The following is a 22,884-nucleotide window of genomic DNA, read 5'->3' on the forward strand; positions in this document are numbered from 1 at the left end:
GAAGAAAATGTCAGCAAATTAGGAAAAACATGAGGTTTTGGAGCTCCTTGCCCTCCGAGCAGAGGATAAGACCAACTGCCATATAACAGACACGGTAAATGATTGTTATTGCCATGTTATACCATTGATATTATTAAGAAAGAGCTACCAACACATATGTGATATGTCTCACGAGAGGCTAGCGCTGTCGTGTAAAATGTTTCACCTGTCATGACTCTTTTTGTTTCTGTGACGTTGGGATGCTTTTTAAAATCAGCTGCTGCAGAGTATTCTCAGAGAACGGGTCACATGATAGCCTACGACAAATGCATGCACAACAGTTCGCACGGTTTCATACAAATTAGCTCCCCATGAATGATGTTACATCCTTACGTACAATTATGGAAGTTATGTTCAGGCAATAAAAGTTACTATGGTTAGGTTTAGGAAAAGAAACATGGTGAGGATGTATGTAAAATGATTTAAAGTTCACACTGAACACGTGTTTCAAGGGGAAAGTCCTGAGGCAGAGTCAAACTTTTGAGAACCGAGCATCACCCTAACCTGTCTCCTTACAAGACCACTTGGGATTGCTTCCATCCTTGTAACTCTGATCAGCACATTGGTCACGAGATTGCAGCCTTTCAAAATACCAGGGATATGTACAAATTTGGGTGCATTACTATTCCTAGGAAAATGTACACACAGCTTTTGAGAACACTGGATGCTGCTGTTGTTCGGCTCTGTGTAAAAATACAAAGGCGGTGTAAAGAAAGGACTTCACTGCAACCCTATAGTGGGACTCGGTTAAAAATGCTAATGTTTAAAATGGATTTGTGACAATGGTACCAACATTACCAATTTACAGTATTTTACAATACCAATAAACATCGTAAGAAGATATTAAGAGCTCACATACATGTTAGTCTTTGACACTCCTTTTACAATAAAATATCCAGGCTGTAATCAGTCTTTTTAGAGTACATGCATAAGAAACAGAATACAGTACACTATATGGGCAGAATATATAGGAAGCTACAAAAGACAGAAACAGCCCCAAGACAAAACCCAAGCCATTGGAGAAACTCGTCCTACTTTCTTCGAAGAACAAACGCCTCTTTCTGTTACAGTGCTTGACTCAAGGAGAAATGAGAAGGGGGGAAAAGATTTGATAACAGTTCCCAATTACCACCATAAGAAGAAACAGTGTTTTTGTGTGTGTGTGTGTGTGTGTGTGTGTGTGTGTGCGCATGTGTGCATGTGTGTGCAGAAATTCTCCTCTGTTTCCCATGGTGGGGTTGGACTATGTCAGGCTGACTGTAAAAGGGGACAGGCTTATTTCACTAATGATTTAACCATGGCTTTGTCTGTTTCTCTGCCTGCTAACTGTGCTCTCTGGAGAACGGCTATGCTAATCCAGAAATCTGGCTCCACTTTGAACAACATTCACAGCTGTCTTTTTGTGTTATTTGAAATCAGGGGCTTTATTCCAAAATGTGACAGGCTCTGATGAAAAAAAAACCCTCAATACCAGAGATAATATAATCATTGTACTCCTTAATGAGCTTCAGTTTTATTTTAAAGATTAACTTCTATGACGTTGCCTCTACTTGTGTCTTAACAAGCGGGTCCTTTTGCATTCTTTTCCTTGTTTTTAAATGTATTTTAGCATCCCGAAAAAGAAGCACCAAAAAATAAACACCAGTTTAAGTGTGCGCTACATTAAGATTTTTTTTACTACTTCACCTTGCCATCAGACAACCATTTCCTAGGAACCTGAAGCTGTTATATCTTCCTCCTCAAAGCCACCAGACTGTTGTCAACAGCAACAGGAACTTTACCTCATAGCACAGAGCTGGTCTACCAGTGACTCGATTGTTTAGCAGTACAGGAGTATATATAGCAACACCATTGTGTCGAAACCTACATCAGGTCACATGGGAAAATGTTTTTAGAAGGGCTTCAGAAAATACAATTTTTTAAGAGCTAAAACATACATATTCTGACCAAAATTTGGATTTGGGGATTTAAATACATCAGGAACACTACTGTACAGCTCAAAGAACCCAAAACTCAGAGTCACCCTTTAAAACTCAAAACATAAATGGTTCAAGTTGGAAAATGATAAACTCAAAAAAGGGATGACATACAGATTCAATGAAAGAGCTGCAAATCTGTGTAGGCCTGACCTGCATCATGAAATAGGCAAAACTCCTGCAAAACATTTTTAGAAAGGGTCACGCAAGAAGAGACGCTGATCCAGCTTGCTCGTAGCTGGCAACAGTGTCATAATAATCAAGAGAAAAACAACAACATATTGAGGACCAATCCATTGTTATTTACAGTATTTTCCAGCAACTACTTCCAAACAAACATGTAGCTTTCTTTCTTTGCAATGTGAGCAGTCACTCTTTTTACTGGCTTTGAGGAAGATGATGAGGTGTAGGCCAAGAAACGACTGCTGGCATCAACAGCCTGGAAAGCAACACCACATCATCCAATTACATTGAACACAACACCTCCCTGCTCTTAACTGCCAAGTGCAAAACAAACCAACAGCAGCAGAAGCGAATGGATGCCAGAGAAGGCAGAGGCAGCAGGAGAGAGCTAATGCCATCCTACGCCACTGACACTTCCAGGTGAAATGCACAGGGGACGAAGGCAAGCAGCTGCCTGTTGGTCAAAAGCTTTGAAAGAGAAAGCATATGTATGCTTAGTACAGCAGCTCACACAAGGTACAGTACATCTGCCTTTGCCTGAACAAGCATTTCACCCCCCCCCCATTTCCTCCAAACAGCCCCAAACCATTTCAGCTGGTGCATGTGTGTGGAATAGAGCCTGATGGGTCTCATTTAAAAAATAAAAAAAATAAAAAAATTCAAAAATATGGTTTTACACACTTCCTGGTTGTGAGGGGGAGTTTTGCTGCCAGCCAGTCTTTGCTGCTTACTACATGTATTTTTTTTTTCCTTGGCATGGCGAAGAGATGAAAAATATGTTGTTTCAGCACCTATATTGCACAGGACACATGTAGAATCCTCCAACGAATCTCTCCAACGATCTTTCCAACTCGGTATTCATGAGAGCTTGCAATATTTTTCAAATAACATTTTTTTTCTGCAAAAATGGCTTGACTGGAAGAACACCAACTTCTTTGAAAGTACGCTAAATACTATCTTTCCCTTGTAGCACTTGGCAGCCCCATGCTATGCATTGTCCCGAAGAAAGTCCTCTGATTTATACTGTGAAAACAAAAACGTATCCTACTATTTTTCTCAATATAGTTCAGCCCTAGTTTCTGTGTGTATCTTCAAGGTCTCAAAGCACCAAAGAAACGCAAATGTTGCAGACAAAACTTAAGAGGAAAAAAGTTGTCTGCTGTTCCTTTGTAAAAGGTCAAGTGCAACAAATGAAGGATCTGTTGTTACACACACACAAGCACGCACACAGCAACATCTGTGGTGGGAGCTGAGGAGACACAGCACATGCAAACAGAGCACAACCCAAACCTGCCGAGACACAACACAGATGGCTGCTCTTTACCCAGCTGGCATTGAGACATATGGAAAGATAGATCATTAGTTCGATAATAACTGCATGACAATGTTAGTAAAGGTAAGTCATCAACAAAAACCTCACAAGTTCAAATAAAAATTTGCACTTATGCACTAATCTATACTTTTGTATTGACAATGTAATGTGAAAAAAGTTGGTAAAAAATGCCTGGAGAATGAGACTATTAACCCTCAACTGGTTTACAACACACACACACACACCCACACACACACACACACACACACACAAGTTTTATAGTAATAAGGATATACGTTTTTTCTTTCTTTTTTTTTTAATAATCACCACAAACCATTGAGCTTTAGTTTCTGACTGTCTGACTGACTAACAACAATCCAACATCCACACATGGTATCATAATCTAATATTCTAATATATCAACGATAGTGCATCTCATCTGCGCATCTAATCAGGACATTAAGAATCCATTAAATAGATATGATACCAGCTGTTACACTTCCATTATATATTATATCAAATATGGATAGAGTAAGTTGTTTTGAAATCATACACTAATGAGAAAACTGAAGAGCTTGTGATCAATATAACAGCCTGGCAATCATTAAGTTGAGGACACTGGCCTCATGCATTTCATGCATACAGTTTCTGTTTTGGAGAAAGCCAGAGTTGCCACACTAATGCCAGAGTGTGCTCAAGCTGTGTGGAGAGTGGAATCAGCACAATAATGAGCACAGCATGAGAGTCTAATCACGGCACGACTCTGGTCCATAGGGAGTCACTAGACTCTCGGCATCAACATTTAGAGTCACAAAAATGTGTCTTTGCAATTCAAAACAGCGTGACAAATAGAGTCACAGAGAGGCAGCTACTGCAGAGGATGAACCAAGGGTTTGGTGTGTCATTAATTCAAGTGGGAATGCTGCATAGACTGACTAAACAACCAGGAGAAGCTTATGAGGGCAAGTGGAAAACACAGATGGGCAAACAGACGAACACACACACACACACACACACACTCACACAAACACACACACACACACACACACACACACACACACACACACACACACACACACACACACACACACACAATAAAGAGTGAACTCACAGTGCAATGAATCAAGAGGCAGCACGGGCAGCCATGAAGTCCAGTTGGTGAACCTGCAGATGAATGAGAGACAGAAGAGGGTGGACAAAGACGGAATAGAGAAGTTAAACAGAATGAGATTGTTAGAGAAAGAATGAAGAGACAGGGTGATAGAAATGGAAAAAGAGTAAAACAGGGATGGAGGGAAAGAAGAAAGATCATTTTGTTAGTTTGCCTGAGGCAGATCTCTTAACATCATGGCTCATTTCAGAGCAAGGCTTTGTTCTGGCATGGCATTACAGAACACATATCAGCTTCATTGGTACATTTAGCACCCCAGAAAATTAATTGAAAGAACAGAGACGCTTTATTATGTTGGACACAACTTGATGCATATGAACTAATTTGAGCTTAAAGGGGCCCTGAGGACTAGTGCTGCTCCGACCTTCAGTACGACAAATACTATTTACAGATAGTGTTTTTTTTAGTTTGCTTGGCATACAATGTGAGATGATGCAAGTGAATAATAAGTGCCTGAAAGTTTTTACTGGGGACTACATATAATTGTTTTTATTGGAATGATTCATTTCCATACAGCCTAAAGAAGGTGTGGACAACAGATTAACTGACTGAATGAATGAATGAATGAATGAATGAATGGCTTAATTTTGAACCCAAAAATAAATAAATAAATAAATAAAAACATATTATTAACAAACAAACAAAAGTACAGTGTGAGAAAGGGAGTAGGTAGAAGTCAAACTTACATATCCCTATCCCTTATACTTATTAACATAAAGACGCATACTTAGTGATGTTCTTGATTTAACCACAATAAACGTTATTTAGTATGTGTTGATGACAGCCAAGTGGCATTGCAACAGCAACAGACACGATACTGAGACATCTACTCCATGGCGACAACCTAATTGTCAGTGAGTCAAACCATTTCTCGCTGACCTCTCAGACAATTTGAAATTCCTTAAGATTCTGGACAGAACGTGCAGCAGCTCCGGAGATGGAGTTTCCACCAAGTACTTTACTTATTTTTGAAAGCTGTATCGTTCATTAGGAGAACTGTCTATATATACAATCCCAACATCTAAGACACAATTTCCACAGAATTTAAGGAAAATACAGTTGGAGCGCTGTCTGTGCTGGTTGTTGCACTGCCACAAATATTGAGCCTATACAGTTTATTAGAGGGTATAATTCTTTATGCGCTATGTTATATACACTCTAGTAAGCAGCATGCAAACATCTATCTTGTCCTGGTATCCCTTGTGCTGAAAATAAACTGAACAGTAACAGTTCTCCTAATCCAGTTGGTGGATTTAATGCCAACTGTGAAAGGAGGACATATTTTCTGAAATTGCTGAGCTCACATCCATATTCCATCCTCCCTTTGCTCCTTGAAGATCTGTTTGAGGTGTATTTGCAGACAAAATAGGTGGCTCTACGAGTGTTGCTATGCAACCAAGGACAACTTAAAAAAAAAAAAAAATCGCAAAACCATCCCCACATGCATGTCAGGGATTCTATCTTTAAAACCGTACAACATTAATTCATCCGAGGATGAAGCATCTTGTTGGGGGATAAAAATAGCCACAGTCATCTCAGGAGCTTTGGGTTCTTTTTTTATGAGCCTATTTATTGGTTTTAGAACGGAAAAATGATCTGTCAAAATGGGAATGTGAGGGAAAAAATGCTTGAAGTTCTGCAGCTATCAAAATGCTGTTGTACATTAGTGAACTCATATTATGAAAAATGCAATTAGGTTAACAAAATTTGTGCTTAAAATTCCTCTCTTCTCATTTCCGTGTGGGGTTTTACAACATTCCCAATTGTGAATATTTGTGACTAAGTTGTTAGTAGCATACCTAATTTTTGCTTTTCATCATGAGCTTCAAATCTCTGTGGTTTCTGTTTTTTTGTTTATATATTTTTGTTCATGTGTGCATAAGAAATAACTCGCGTGCAGACTCAAAGGTTCTCATGCAAGTTTCCAGTTAACTCGTAGTATGAATCCACAAAAAATTGGGCACTGGAAATATGGAACAACTATATGTGATGATTCTGACTCTCTATGCGTCCTTAATTTCTACGCAGAGCATAATCACCCAACCCCCACCGCTTTGATGATAGCTAATAAACATTTCTGGCAACTCAAGCCAACAACCACTGAGTCTATTGGATTGTCAATGGCTTGTTACAGGGAAATTGTTGGGTGCATACAATAAACATATTAGGAAGAAATCAAAACAAAGACAGTTTTCTTGACTGTTGCAGTGCTTTGCCTTTATTTTTATTTTCTCTTAAAAAATATGTATTGAACTTGTAAGTCATCACGGGTTATCCAATACATTTTTCTCATCAATTTAAGTGTTTAGAGTCAGGATGTGGCTTGAGCTGAGTAGGGTAAAAAACCCAAGAAAATCTTTAACTTTACTATACAAACTTGAAAGTCAATGCAAATGCAAGAATTATGACCAATTCTTTTGTGTAGGTCAGCTGACATTTGTATAGTGACTACGTGGTTAAACTTTTTCTACCAGCTGTCTTTGCTGTGAAAGATAGAGGATTACATAATCACACGAACAAGTTGTCAAGTTGGAGATTTGTGTTTTATATTTGTGTTCATTTGATCACTTACATTGCTTGCCTGACTAGACTCTGTCTTACGGCGTGTACCCACCAAACGCGATTAAAAATGATCGCGCCTCAAGATTACATACAAAGTCAATGCAAAGACGCGATTTGACGCGTCATTTTGCCGGGCGACGCGATGGACGCGATTGCGCGGCGCGTTGGACGCGAAATTCGCGTCGCGTCCAACGCTCGAGTTGAAACAATTGAACTTTTGCGGCGGCGTCGCGTGAAGACGCGCCGCGACAGCCTATCAGCGTTGAGATCGTCATCGACGTGCTGACGTATGGACGTCCTGGTGTTCCCGCAGACAACGCTGGGAACTTCTCCAGAGCAGGTACAGTGCAGCGATCGTGGTTATCTCAGGCATGGTCAACGAGAGAATGAAATGGCGGAAGAAATGTTGTTGTTTGGGCGGGCTCGGCGCAAGGTGCGATTTCGTCGCGCGTCGAGTCCCATTTTGGGGTTTTTGTACGAGCGTCAAAACTGGAGCGTCCGGCGTGACGCGATTTCATTTGAGGCGCGATGAAATAATTTTCATCGCTTTTGGTGGGTACGCAGGGTAAGTGATGTCCACAGATGACGGTAATAAAGTCTCATGTTAAAACAGTCAAAAACTATGAATGAGGCAATAAAAATAATAGTAGGGTTGAAAAAGAAATGCAGATTTCCCCCTAACACTGCAGCTATATCTCTTCTATGTGATGCCTTGGCCCTGAGTAAGTACCCTGCTAATAGTGAATAAGTTATGAGTGCTATGTAGAGCCGCTAAAGGATCAATAGGCATGCCCCAGACAGTTAAGACTCATTTTTATAATGGAAAAGTTCAGAAAGAACATTTCATAAAGCTAAAGATTAAGAGCAGGATTACACACCCTTTGCTCTGGTAATGTTTCAGTGTTATTCAAGTACAATAGATTGGTACTTATCTCCAACACCGTCCTCCCACATGCATCTGAGTGCTATACACACCTGAGAGCTACACACACCTGAGAGCTACACACACCTGAGAGCTATACACACCTGACAGCTATACACACCTGAGAGCTATACACACCTGACAGCTATACACACCTGACAGCTATATACACCTGAGAGCTATACACACCTGAGAGCTATATACGCCTGACAGCTATACACGCCTGACAGCTATACACATCTGAGAGCTATACACACCTGAGAGCTATACACACCTGAGAGCTATACACGCCTGACAGCTATACACGCCTGACAGCTATACACACCTGAGAGCTATACACACCTGAGAGCTATATACGCCTGACAGCTATACACACCTGACAGCTATACACACCTGAGAGCGGATTGATAAAACCAAATCTGGTTGACCCAAGCAGGTCAACATTTCCTGATAATGACACATTTCAACACCATGGTTTGGCTCAACTCACTTCTGATACCAGGTCTTTTTCTCGATTTGTTTTCGACTGCGCCCTCAGAATGTAAGCGGCATTCTCAGCTGATCGCCACCACGTGAAACTTCCATGACATAATCTTCAATGCGACAGTGGGTGGATCCTTTCATCGGACACCAAACAGAGAAATGTCTTCACTTTGTCAGTTGTGCAGCAGGGTGTATAGCATAGTTTTGCAGGCTGACATTCATTAAAATCTGGGTTGAGTGACTAAAAAAACAGCTGCTTTTGACATTAGCTTGGCGATGTCCTGTGTAGCGCAAGTGACAATTCTTTCTGACCAATCAATAGTCTGCAGTGTTGTAAATCCACCTTCTAGTATCCTATTAGCTGGCTTAGAACCTTTAATGAGTTGGTACCAAAAACGGACCTAGTGCCAGGTACTATCCACAACTTTTGCTGAAGGTAAGCCAAAAAGAGTACATCCAATTAAGTAGATCCGTGCCATTCTGTGCAATGGAAATGCAGCCTACAGAAGATGGCTCAGTGCACATATGGCAAGAGAATAATCACTAAACATAGGTTTGTTTTGTTCATTGCCTCAGTCGAGACTTAAAACTTTGAAACTGCAGCCTTGCAGTCATAAACAGGATTATAACAATTAGTTCATCACCACTCTTTGCTGAAACATTCCTCCTCAGAGAGTTGCAACTATCAATCCAACAATGTTTGTTCTGCACATTTCAGCAGACTTAAAATTAGTGCAGTGTTTGCAGATGCAACTGCATGCATGCCTTTTCGTTTGTGAACTTCAGGACTGCATTGACCCCCCCCCACCCTTCCTAGTAAACATCAGCTGGTTCCAGAGGTCCATCTGCTACCTATAAATTCCCCTCCACAGCAGTCACAGCTCGAGCATACTATTGGTTTGTCTCCTCTGAGAGGTGGGACACCGTGAGCGTGTGTTGCTGCTTTGCCACCTTAATAACAGTCGCAATTTTCAACTGGCACACTCTGTGGTAAACAGGCTTTTAATTGACTGTCTGAGAGCTTCTTTTTTAAAGTATAACTGTGTGGCTTGAAAATAAATGTAATGTATACAGCTGTACTGCTATTTTTAGCATTGAGAGTCCCAGTGTCTGTTTCTTTGGTGTCACTATTGAATGAAGCATCAGAGGAACTTTTGGATAAATTGTTTATAAGTGCCAAAGGATGCTCAATCAAGTGGAACCAGGTGATATGTATTCTGAACATTTTCTTGTAGGAAAAATATTTTTTATTTTCAGATAAATGTTCAAATGTCTGTTTTGTGTGCCTGCTTATGCTGCGTTTCTGTTCACCTTCAAATCATTATGATAGTCTTTGTTCGATCCAGTGTGAGAATAATTGGCACTGATTTGCTGGCATCTTTGTAGGTACTATAGAGGCTTTTCACCTGACTCCCAGATCACCTTCACCTCCATGGTCAGACTGTGTGAGCATAATTTGCTGACTCACTGTCATTAACGTTGGCTGCAGAGAGACTAAGCAAGTACCCCACAGTGGAATCTCTTAACCAAGTTAAGGCAAAAAAAAAAAAAAACACAACAAAAAGAAACTGAACCAGAAACACAAACACAGGTATCTAAAGTAGTATCTGTGTTTGGTGCAAACAATACTTTAAGCAATAATTTCACGAGAATTGTGCGTAATGCGTTCTTGAAATCAGGATTAAGAATCCGTCAATCACGCGCACAGCTGTCAAAGAAAACATACCAAGTGACCACAGTTACTAAGCTAGACAATGACTGCACGTGCTAGTTGGAAGTTACTCTATAAGGTATATACACAACATAATGACAAGTCAACTTTTCTGTTTTTAATAATGGCATTTCAACAGCATGATGTTATGCACATAAAATACCTGTTGTGTTAAGAAAAGATTACAAAAAGCACTTAACTTAAACTGCTGTTTACTGTCATCCTCCAATAAATTTCAGGGATTGCACTGCAAGCCTGTCTTAAAATGTAAGACCTGTGTTTTTCTTAAATATGGTGTGTTGGATATAGTATAAGTCTGTGGTGTACAAAGATACAAAGGAAGCTTTTACACAACAACAGGGCTCAGAGGAAGACCACAGACAAATTATCACTTAAAATCCTGAGCTTTCGACGCCACACAGACAAGGAAATTGTCACGATCAGCTGTGACCAGAACAAAACACACATCTCAGTCCCCTGGCAGCTTCATGAACATTAAGGTATGGTCCATCCTACTCATCAGAGTGGTTGTTATGCCTGGTCCGCATCGTTATTACTGTGTCCTGACGTACTGCTCTACCTGGTCTCCATAACAACCTCCAAAATCCAATCTCTAAAATACTCTGCATTTTCAGTGACAGGCTTGTCACTGCTGGTGGCGAGACGGGATCCACAGTGACAGCTACTGTTACTCTTTATTTTACGGACAGTTCATACCAAAATCAAAAATACATGTTTTTCCTCTTGACTGTAGTGCATGGTGTATTTAGCAATCTGGATTGTTTTGGTGTGAGTTGCCTAGTCATGGAAATGTAGAAAAACAATACATTTGAAAAACGGATTAGCAATGTCTCTTGCCAGGAATCATTACCCAGTTACACAATATAATCTATAGACCTTTTAAGCAGTTTCATGCAGGAACTATTTTCTTTTCACTGAACTAGATACACCAACTGCATCAGTGTACGACAGGAAGCGTGCATCAGCTTATGGACAAACGGCTCGTACTGGTAACAGCGCAAGATGTAAACATAAATGACGTCCTCCTCAGCTGAGCTGTAACGTTAGCTAACTTTGCGGTGCAAGCTGAGGTTGCAGTAAACGCACACTTCCCTCTGTGATGTGATACAGTTGGCAGGTGGAATTTGGTAGAGAGAAAACTGTGGATCATGTCAGGATTTCTGAAAGAGACTTTGCTGTTGAGTTTTTTATTTTTTCAATTTTTTTTTTTTTTTTTTGCACCGCAAGCCAGATGCCATCTAGCTGTATTATATTTAAGAGAAGCCAGTCATCTCTACGGCTGATATTTTTGACACTCCGCAACTTACACCAAAACAATCTTAATTGATAAAAAGCACTAAACATAAAAAGAAAAACATGTTCTGATTTGGGGTCAATAATGAAAACTGCTTTCAAATGGCAACGGTAGCTTTTCCATGTGTCTCTGGAGTTGGCAGAGGATGGTTTTTAAATGGTTTGTTTTCCCAGTTCATTTTGTCAGATCTTGGCCTCAGTTCTCCCACGTGGGTGAAATGAGGGAATAAGGAAAGGCGTGGAAACATGCCAATCTGCACTTTGAAAATCTGCCAGGATTATTTTAACAGTTGCAGTAAAATATTTTTATACTTGAAAAGAAGGAAAAATATGCACCAAGCTAAAAGGACACAGAGGTAACACGAGGCTGACTCCCACCTCCACAAATATTGGTCTCAATCCAACACCTCCAGTGCTTTTGTCACCTGTGACATTTCTTGTTTCTCCTTCAGGTAAGGTGCTATCATGAAATGAAATGAAGACTAGGCATGTGATAGTATGCACAATGACCTTCCAAAAATATCTTTAAGAAGCTCTTGCTCTGACTGAAACTCAGCGAATCACTTTTAGGTTTAATTTAATTCACTGGCAAGTCAGCTGAATGAGGTCAGGTTAAATCACACTTGATGCAAATCCACTGCCCGGTGACATATGAATGGATTGAAATCAAGAGTGTATTGACTTACAACTTCCACCCTGCAGTGAGATAAACACGAACTGAACTGAAAACAAGAACTAAATGAATTGTAAAACCCACTCTCTCTGGTCCAGCCTAAAAGCATTAGCAACCACGCAGATGTGTGTATCGTGTCTTCCTGCTTAGTGCTGATGAGAAAGAAACGTGTTGGAGGAGGGGTGGGATTATCCAATATACATACAGCAAAAATAGTCACAGATAAGCCAAAGATCAAGTTGTATTAACTTGACTGCACCCCAAACACTGCTGAGCATGTACTTTTTCACTTCACATTTGAGCAGATGAGAAAAGGGTTTCCGAATCAATCATTTGCCGTCTCAATCTCAGTGTGCATTTCTCTCTCTTTTACCCTCAGGTTCTTTTACTACAGTTAAATCCTGTAAAAAGAATCCTTTTAGTATGCCTTGAATTTCTATGCAGACAGTAAAGGGATTGTGTTGAAAATGCAGAAGAGAGTCAGGGTGCAAACAACAGTTCCTGTAAGCAGATAAACCTTCTCTTTTGAAATATTTTTAAGCTGAGCAAGCTGCTTCCACACAAATTGTTCGCGAGGAGAGAAAAAGAAGCACAGGCTGCTACAATAAAAAGTATACAACTTTACAGGACAACAAAACATTAACATTGATCTTTGTCTCTAGTAGGTTAAGCTGCATGGACAGACATAAAGTAGTGTGCAAATAAGCAAAGACACAAGCATTGCTGAGCAGTGACACATTCCTATTGTTGTCCCAACTGTGACTAAGAGGCTGCAGCTACTCCAGTGTATAAAGAGGTCTCATTAACATGTGAGCCAGCTTGTCCAAAGCCCCACATCCTGCTTAATTAGAGGGTGTCCCTTCAGCGCTGAAAGTCCCTTCTCCAAACACTTGACACCCGAGACAGGAGATGATAATAATGATGCATTGACTGGCTCATGGCTCCTTCTCCTCGCCTCTGTCCCTATACACAACATTTTTCTCTGTGGATCTTCAGTCCTGTGTGATCCATCTGTCCATCTGTGTCTCTGAGCTTGTCAGTATGCTAGCAAGCCTCTGCCATACTGAGACAGCAACAGTTGTTGAAGAGGAGCAGGAGGAGGAGGGAGGTGAAGAGTAAACAAACAAACAAACAAACAAACAAAAACGTGCCTAACTACTTACAAAGCAGTGGCGTGTATCCCATCAGTAGCCAGGCGAACGAATGGGAGAAGCGAGCCACATGACAAACGTAGTCGATACAGAGCTAGTGCATGAATGAGAGACAGAGAGGGAGGGAGGAAGAGCTCGAGCGATATGTGAGGAGGGACAGAGGGAGGGAGCTAGTATGAGAGTGATGATGGAGCCATAACATTACAGCGCAGAGACTGAAGACATCAGAGTGGTAGGGAATAAAAAGCTAGGTCAAAAACAAGAGGGAACAAATTTTGTCATTTGGCCTTTTACATTTAAAAAGGACAAAATGGGTGAAATATAAAAGGGGATGAATGATAGAACAGGAACAGACCTGGCCTTTCCCCTCTCCTTAGCAGTACTCATTGTGTTCAGACCCCAGCTCACTACAACAGTCACATAATCCAGGCCCATTAAGAACATCCCATGGTGAACAGAGTGAGAATAAAAAAGGGACAAAATGAGAGAATGAGGTTGAGCTGAATTCTCCCAGTAGGACTGAATTCCCAGGGAGACCTATCAGTTTCATGACGCCACTTAACGATACATTTTGCAGGCAAGGCCGGATTTAAGCAGCTGTCAACCTCCTGTAGATGTGAACCTGAATAACTTCCAGTCTGCTTAGTGCAAATTTAGTAGATGTTTCAGTGACCTAATGGATTGTAAAGTGTGTGTAACTATTATTAAAATACAAGGCATGAAGCAGCAAAGCAAAGCAATAGCCAGAAGAGCAGAGTTTTAGTTTTTCTGGGGAGTTGCTAAATAACAGTGCTTTAACGTGTTTTCATTCTTGGGACTGCAATTACACCCCCTGGCTGAAGAATGAGATAAAATTTTCTAACAGGGATGTTCAATAGGATAAGAAAAAAAAACAACTATAAAGAAAATTTAATATGATTTATCAATTATTATCTCCTTTGTTAATGCACACAACTAATGGGTTGGGCTACAGCTGTGTCCAGTGTTTCAGACAATTATTATGAGTTAATAAGTCTTATTTATCACATTATGAATCTTAAATTTTTCAGAAAAACTCTTATTGTGGATTAGAATAGATCTTTTTCAGACTTGCCACAGCAGGAAAAGCACAGGTTAAACAAAGCTCCTTAACAATGGGTCAGCTCCATTAAATGTTGCAGTGAGCCATGCCAGTCAACCGGCATGCACAATACCAAGACCCTGCAACCAGCTCACCTAAGACGTATTTAGTCATTCTAATGTCATCAATTATGTTCCTACTTTTACAAGCTAAAATGCGTGCCGCGAAAAAAAAAAAAAAATCATTCATTGCTAAATGTTGTGCTGAGGTTAGCCTCCTTTCCAACACAGAGATCAAAACCCTTCAGTTTAACATAGTGTCTATAAAGATATATCTGCATATGTATGCAGAATCTGTACACAACGGGACAAGATTTTGGTATTGGAAGCAAGTAGGATTGGTCGAGCACATCTGATCCAGTTGTGGTTGCCTACAGGTAAACAGTATGTTTGGATGGCAAAAGAGGTGGAACATTTTAGCCGAAATAAAACCTCAGAAATCATCGGATATGATCTATTATTTGCATTTATATGCAGGTATTTAATAGAACAAATTCATTAATTATCTGGACCTGTCTCAAATTGCTAATCGAACTGTAAACCATCAGCTGTACATGGAAGAGGAGGTCTTGGCCTGGATATCTGCTGGCTACACCGGGTCTACCAAAACACTAGCTGCTGATCCCAAATGCTTTATCACTGTCAGATGATACCAGTTGGGAAAACACAGTACACTAGTCTACATGTTAGTAATTACATCCACCTAATTGGCAGATATTTGGTTTAGCCTCAACTTAATATAGTACTGCTGATTTTTGTATTATTGTTGTATTATAGTATTGTTGGCATCCATGTTTACCAATTTAGGTTAATACTTTAGACTTCAAAACAACAAAACCTACAAATCAGAATAAGATTATTCTGCTGCCAATATGAGCCTCAAACGCCTCGTTTCTAGTATGTGTGAGCAACATCTTTATCAAAGCGATCAGCAGCATTCACTGTAGAAATCTCTGCCAACTCAAACACCTACAAGAGGATGCAATCTTCAATGCATCTTCAACATAGTGGTCAACGTGCATGCATGAGCCTTTCTAAAACAGCCCAACCGAAACAAATCCCATCACAGTTTCCACATGCAATACGCCTAGTTTCCAGGGCTCCCTCCACAGTTACTCATTCTTTCTTGACTTACAAGACATTTGTTAAAATTAGATGGGTACTATGAGTGACTGTTTAACAACCAACACAAATTGGAGGAATTTTCACTCAGAGTTTTTATGCAACCTCTCTAACGACGAACCTGGAGACAGTTGATGACTACCAGCTTTTTCCAGTGTTTAGTCTCGGTGGCACTGTTACTAAATTAGCTTAAAGAGGTCATTTCCTATTGACAACAAAGGTACTATGCATGCAGATGTCAGTGCTGTTGGCAGATAATGTGGTGAGGTCTATGTGGCCCCATCATCTGTGCAGACATCTGGACCATATGTCTTCTACATTGAGGGGCCAGGGTCCAGACTCAGAATAAAAACAGGGCACTGGGGGTGGATTTAGTCCAAGGACCCACAAGGGCATTGGTTGTAAAGAGAGAAAAGGGCTGGTTTAGTTCTTTAAACTGAATTATTGCAGGCATTTTTATGAGGGGCTACGATACGAGTGAGAATTAAGTGTCAATGAAATATGCACTTTTTGGCATGTACTTCACCATGTAATGAATATTCTATAATCAGAGGAAAGACAAGAAAAAGCAGAGCAAAAGCAGGGGAAAAAACTATTGCTATGCTATTGCTTAGACCATTGGTTTCTCAGGATGATCTCCAGGGGGATAGTGTGGAAAAAGGAAAAGAGGAGGGAGAGGGAATTCAGTGGGATAAAAGTAAAGTTAGAGCAGATTGGTTAAAGTCAAGATAGAGGACTGCCAGTAATAAGCCATTTGAATGTCTAAGAAAAGTACATAGCTGATACAAACAGGAGTTTTCTGGGAGATGGTTTAAAATAACACAGAGAGCCTTTAAAGCTTTTGTGGTCACTGGTGCTCCTCTATCTCAGATTAAGTAGTTCCATGAAAATATTTCTCACTGCGAGATAGAGTGTTGTTGTCTTTTTGATACTGTATTTTGTTAAGGATCAGTTCTATACTATACTATACATAAAAACGTGGGTTACACAACACTACAAAAAGTAAGCATACAACGCTAATTATAAGGGCAAACACTGACCATTGTATCAAACATGCAGTGTGAATTGTTTCCAAGAGTATGATTAGGATAATATAAAGAAAGCAGAGACTGACCAATTTATTGATTTGCTGATTAATTAGCACCAACAGAATTTTTTGATAACTACCATTATTAGTGAAAGTTGCCACCGATAGTGGTCCTCCTGTCACAAAGGAACATACATTGCCGCCGGAGAGGGGAGGGTTGCGGTGGAACAGGGAAAAAGGAGCAGTGGGTACAGAAAGCAGGTCCCTTCTGCTTTCTGACTATGTCTGGTGTATAGTTTGCCCCAGGGATGACGTTTTTCTTGGGCTGACACATAAGTAAGCGTCAACCTGGTTTCCTCAACAAAAAGCCTCTTGGATTTTTCCATTGGATTTTAGATTTTATTTAGATTATGGCAGAAAATAAGCTCTACAGCAAACACACATTTATATTTAAACATTTTGTTTAGAAAGACAAAAGACTCACAAATAAACACTACTCTTAGGGTTTTTGATGACTAAATGCAATTGCTAGAAGTTAAAAGCTAACATTAGGCTATAAACCACGTTGCATGATTTAACCTCACCACCAAAACGAGGCTATAAAGCCTTGTCCGGCACATCTCAGCGTGAAGATGTTCTGTTGTGTAAAAACTTTTTTTTTTTACTATTTACAAAGTACTTGAAAGTAACTGAAATACAAATTTAAAATACAAGCAGGCCCGAAGCACCCAGTAGTTCAGTTGGTAGAGTGTGCGCCCCATGTACAGAGGCTGCGTCCTCGCTGCAGCGCCCCCCCCCAACAAGGCCCAACAAAAACACTGCCAGTCCCTGGGGTATTCAGCTTTTTCTGCTCTAAACTATAATTATTATATCGGCCTTTATAAATCCAATATTGGTCGACCTCCAAAAGAAAGAAACATGTTTTGTTTTTTTTCTAATGTACCTTTTATTCACAGGGGACCTAAAATGCTCTTACTGTAATAATTCATAATAGGAGCTGTTTTGAGAGGTTACTGAATATTACCTATTTACTGTCTGTTTTATAGATGTTATTGAACCAAAAGCCGTAACAAAATGGCATAATGTTGGGAAAATCAATGTGATTTACATCCAGATTTATTCCAAATCACTGAGGCAGGTTTGACTCTGAATTCAGATGCTTCAGTGACATACAGCTGCCATGAGTCAACTGTTATACGCAGTCTGTGACCGCACTTAATGTCAGACGGCTTCCAAGAAAAATGCTTATGGTTAGACAGCATTATGTATGGCCAACCTGCCATTAGGGTTTACTGCCTTTCATCTGTAACTGTGAGCAGCGTGTTCTCTGTGTGAGGCGGTACTCCTTGCATAAATATTGCCATGTCGTGTACATTCATGCACACACTTACAAACAGCAATGAATCCTCACCAAACAGCTGTTCTTCATCACAGCCCTCACACGTGTTGGCACATTTTCAACTTTGTCATCCTCATCTATCCCTCCTTTTATCTGAGAGGAGGCTGAGACAATCCCTCACTCATATTTTTATTTTCCCACCTTGGAGTGACAAGGACCATAACAGGATCATCCATCCCTCTGTCCTTTACTATCAGCTGCCCTACCTGCAGGTGGGAATGCTTGGGAAATCACAGCTTTGTCACTATAATGACTCCCTTTTACATGCTGTGTCTGCAGCGATAAAGTGAGTGAGGGGTGTGAATCCTGACCCATTCTTCTTTCTCAATGCAGTTTTACCAAGAACCTTAATAAATCAATTTTCTTATTGATCTCTGGGGTCATAAAAGTCTATTCCAACTACATTATTAAAGTAGAAACAAAAGTAGGCTATCAATCAATGATTCCAGTGACTCATGAACTAAGAGGGAGATGAAGCTGGGTTATGCAAGGGGATGACGGCTTTCCCACGATAGGCTGTAGCAGTGTCTCCAAAGCTAAACCGTAACCCCTTGACACACAACTACAAATCGTGCCAGTCTTATTTTTGGCCATTTCTGAAATTCCAAAGTCATTATTTGATGGGATTTGTAGATTCAGTTATGTATCCCAGCTCAACTCCATTTACTTATTTCACTTGTGCACAATTTACTTCTGTATTTAACTTTTTTTTTTTTTTTAATGCCTGAATCAATATAAATCAAATGCAGAGGCTGGCATAAGTTACTGCTGTTATTGTGGTAGTCTATAAGTAACGCCACATTGTATCCAAAAAAAAAAAAATCTTAATTGATTTTTTGTGGCTGCTGTTTCATAGGCCCTGGGGTGTGCCAGCTGAATTTGAGTCGCTACAGCTGCTAATGAAGCTCCATCGCTGGAGATCTTGACCACTCTCCAGGGATTAGTCTCCTAAAGACGCAGTGACCGTGGGGTGCACAAGCGAGTTTATTTGTCTCATTTGTTGTCTAGTAAACAAAGAAAGAGAATGAGAGCAGGGCGTGGGGCTGAGCCAATTCATTCACTGCACGTAGCTCTACAGTGGAATAAGATTTTATCCATTTCAGTAAGTGGTGGTTAATCAATCCTGTTATTGTGGCGGTTGCCACAAATAACTCAGTAAATATGTTAATAAATTCAAAAAATATTTTTTACTCATCCTGTTGTACATGTACATATAAGTAAGTACGTTAGTAGAGTTTAATTAATATAGCAGTGCTTCCCTAGAATAAAATTGATAAAAAAATAAGACCTAAAATCAAGTAATTAGTTGGGTTTTTTTTTCTTTTCTATGCAGTAACATGGTAGGATGCTGCTTAAATTTGAAGCTGACTGACATGTGATGTGCTTTGTTTTTGGGAATATGTCTTATAAAATAAAGTCTCTAGTATGACTCATCTTTTCCCCATGGTCTAGTCTTAAAAAAGTAAAGAAAATGTGCAATATTGAATCACAGTACTTAAAAATTGCGATACATATTGAATCGGCATCAAAGTATCGTGATAGTATCAAATCCAGAGGCAAGCATATCGTCCCATTCCTACAGATGACTGTGTGTGTGTGACTGCTTTACAATCCTGCCTTTTAACACTACAGTACATGTCTATCTGAGTGCAAAAAAAAACCACCTTCAAATGTCTGGATATGTGTGATAGTAAAGCTCTTCGTTATACTTTACACATTCATTCTGAGCAATTCCTGCATCAAACAACTAGCTTCCTGACTCTTGGTGGAAACATGAAGACCTTTCAGCTTTCTGATCACGAATCCAGTGAACAAGAGGCCAGTATGAGCTCCAGTATCTATGGAGAAATGTAAGAATGTCATAGTAATCTATCTCCAACCCCAGTGGAGAGAGGAGGATGAAAAAACAGCTGAGCTCCTTTGGCTCGCTTTCGCCCCCCAGCCAATGCTTTCCTTTTTCAACCTTGCCAGCAGACCAGTGGGGATGTTGATTCCAGCTCTGTTCAGAGCACATCCAGAGCCACTCTAGATAAGGAGCCAGTCCAGGAGGGAAACGTTTTCAAACAGCAAAGGAGGGCAGGGAATAGATAAGGCACTCTGAATTCATCAAAAAGACATCAGAAATAGAGGAAAATAAATGGTGAGGAGGGTGACAGTGAATAATGCATTCTAATTTCAGACACCCATTTTTTAAATTTTTTTAAGAGTTTAGGCAAAAACAAGGAAAAATAGGTTTCAAATTTAACTATTGTTTATCCAGGGCAGGAATGTTGTCCTTTGGCATATACAGTTTCGGATGAAGCCTTGAGGCTGTTCTCCGCTTTTTCATATTCAGTGGAAATGTCTGGGAAGGACAACACAGGGTTGTTGAAAAACTCCCACACCACAAAACGTTCCAAGTCTTACTCCCCCCCTCTCTTTCTCAACGCCACTATCAGCGCAAAGCATTCTGGTGCTTTTTCAATCTGCCCTCCTTCTTCAGCAGCATAGCAAATAATTATTAACGGGATCAAAGCATATGAAAGGGCTTCTGCGTCAGTGAGGTTGAGCTTGGGGAGCCGGGTGACTGAAAGTGATAATGGCAAAGCACTGAATTGTTTTTGCCCTCTATATGCAGCGCTGGAGTATCTCAGCTCTGCAATTAATGCTGGTAGAATTGAGAAACAGTTGAAATTATTTTTAGGTAAATCAATTTCTGCTGGTGCTTTAATGACATTTAAGTTATTTTCCAGATTTACGCATTTAAAACTTTCACTTTATGGAATAATCAAAGTGAAACCAGAAGTATCATTTTAGAGAGGCAATATAAAAATTATGAAGATATACTGTCAAACATTCTTGAGCAAAGCTATTACCAGCTCATTCCATGCCTACTATATATCCCTCGCCATCAGATTCCCTTCAGTGAACAGACAGTTTCATGCAAATATCTGCTGCGAAAGTATGTGATGGTATAAAGCACCCTGACTCAGTTGGTAAGATGCTCCACCAGCCGAGTTGGACTTGGACAATTTGGTGCTTGACAAGTGTATGTGGATGCTTTAAGACAGTTAATAAACGTAATGCACACTGGTGCTTATTTCCTGTAAGTGGTGAGCATGGACTCCTCTGCAGGAGCCCAGAGTCCTGCAATCTCGCTAAAAGGTTGTTGACATGCACAACCACCGTCTAGTGCCCGTATACTGTACAACAGCATGACAAACAGACAAGATGCAGTTCACTCATTGGATGGCTTGTTTGTAAAACCGAGGGAAGAATGATGAAACGCAGTCCAGGATAAGATTTTAGAGCACAGCACGTGTCTGACACTTGAACAGGCTTTGATTCAGTGACAGACTGAGCCTTTATTCACATGTCAAGAAGGAGAAGACAGTATCTGTGAAGGGTTTCAGAGATGTGCTTGAACTTGCATTCCTTAAGGAGATAGTAAAAAACCTTGAGGACACTCAGCTTTTGCACTCCTGAATGGAAAATACACTATAGAGACCCACTGTTCCCAAAACCCAAATGAAAAATACATTTTCTAGTTTTAATACTGTGTCTCTGTGTTTATTGTTCATTTACTTGCAAAAATATTATGTCAAAAAATGAGTGTTAGGGTGTTTTTACATAAAAATCTCTGTCTTTGTTGTTGACTCATTCTGCACTCAGTGGCGCTACCAAAAGTTCAGTCAATCAAATGGGACTCTGGGCGACTAGCTGGGTCATTGTAGCTAACAGAGCAATGTGGAGAGAAATAGAAAGAGACGTGTGCCTGGATATCAGTGAGCAAAATCCTTTGTTTTCATGTCTAAACAATGTTGTGGAAGTCTAATTCACTCATTTTTTTCCCAAATCCTCCTCCTGAGCACATTCAGCACCAAAAATTGAGCAAAAAAATTTATTTAAACCAAGATGGGAGGGGTTGAAAACCCTGATTTGTTATGCAAGCACACTGCAATTTAATACGGCAGATTTAATTTACTCATCACTGCTGACTTGGTTAACACTAACACACTCACCACCCACAAGACAAATTACTTTAAAGCCCATTGCACACTGCTTCAGACCATTTCGTGGACACATGCCGTTCACCTAGTAAACTATAGCCACAAATAAGGGAGGTATGAGTGGAGCCAACATTCTGCTATAGCTCTATATTGTGTTTAACTCTAAGCCTGCCCTCTTTTTAACGGTCCAATCAAATGCAAAGGATTTAATTTAAATCCATCCTGTAACTTTACACTAATCAAATATTATGTTTCACTTGGAAAAATCTCACAGTACAGCAGCTAAAGATGCTAAGACCTCAGTTTCGCTGAGACTTTAAATTCCAAAAGCAAAGCTCAGTGCTTCACAGTTACAACCCACAGCCCTTACTTCTTTTGCAATAATCTCAGTTGCCCTCAAACAGCTACTGTGCCTGAAAACACACCCCGACTTTATCGTACATTTCAGGAAGGTCTCGTCAAAATCAGGAAACTCTGAAATAACAATAAACATCATTATCTAAGTATAACTTGACATGTTGTTATTAATGTTCGCTATTTTATTTCAACACATCTGACACATCATCGCTTTAGGCTGCCTAAACACAAATTGTTATGCTTTGTTCAGATGTAATGCAGAGCCAAAATTAGAAATGTCATGAATGCAAACGAAGGCGATGGAGAGACTGGAATGGAGCGTATGAGCAGACTTAGGTTAAGATGTGTCCTACTGAGGTAAAATATTTTAAGCT

The 22,884-nt window shown here is 40.0% G+C and overlaps 1 protein-coding gene across 2 annotated transcripts in view; it reads right to left on the minus strand.

The window, feature by feature from the left end:
* Window positions 1-22,884, minus strand: part of peak1 (pseudopodium-enriched atypical kinase 1) — a 104,041-nt gene that overhangs the window by 57,364 nt on the left and 23,793 nt on the right. The window contains exon 2 of one of the 2 annotated variants that reach the window (XM_042495643.1): window positions 4,622-4,674. The exons of the other annotated variant lie outside the window; for it this stretch is intronic. The gene's annotated coding sequence lies outside the window, so the exon portion shown is untranslated. The remainder of the gene's footprint in view (window positions 1-4,621; window positions 4,675-22,884) is intronic. 2 annotated transcript variants of the gene reach the window in all.

This window comes from Plectropomus leopardus, chromosome 11 (genome assembly GCF_008729295.1).
Source record: "Plectropomus leopardus isolate mb chromosome 11, YSFRI_Pleo_2.0, whole genome shotgun sequence".
In the NCBI taxonomy this organism is placed as follows: Eukaryota; Metazoa; Chordata; class Actinopteri; order Perciformes; family Serranidae; genus Plectropomus; species Plectropomus leopardus.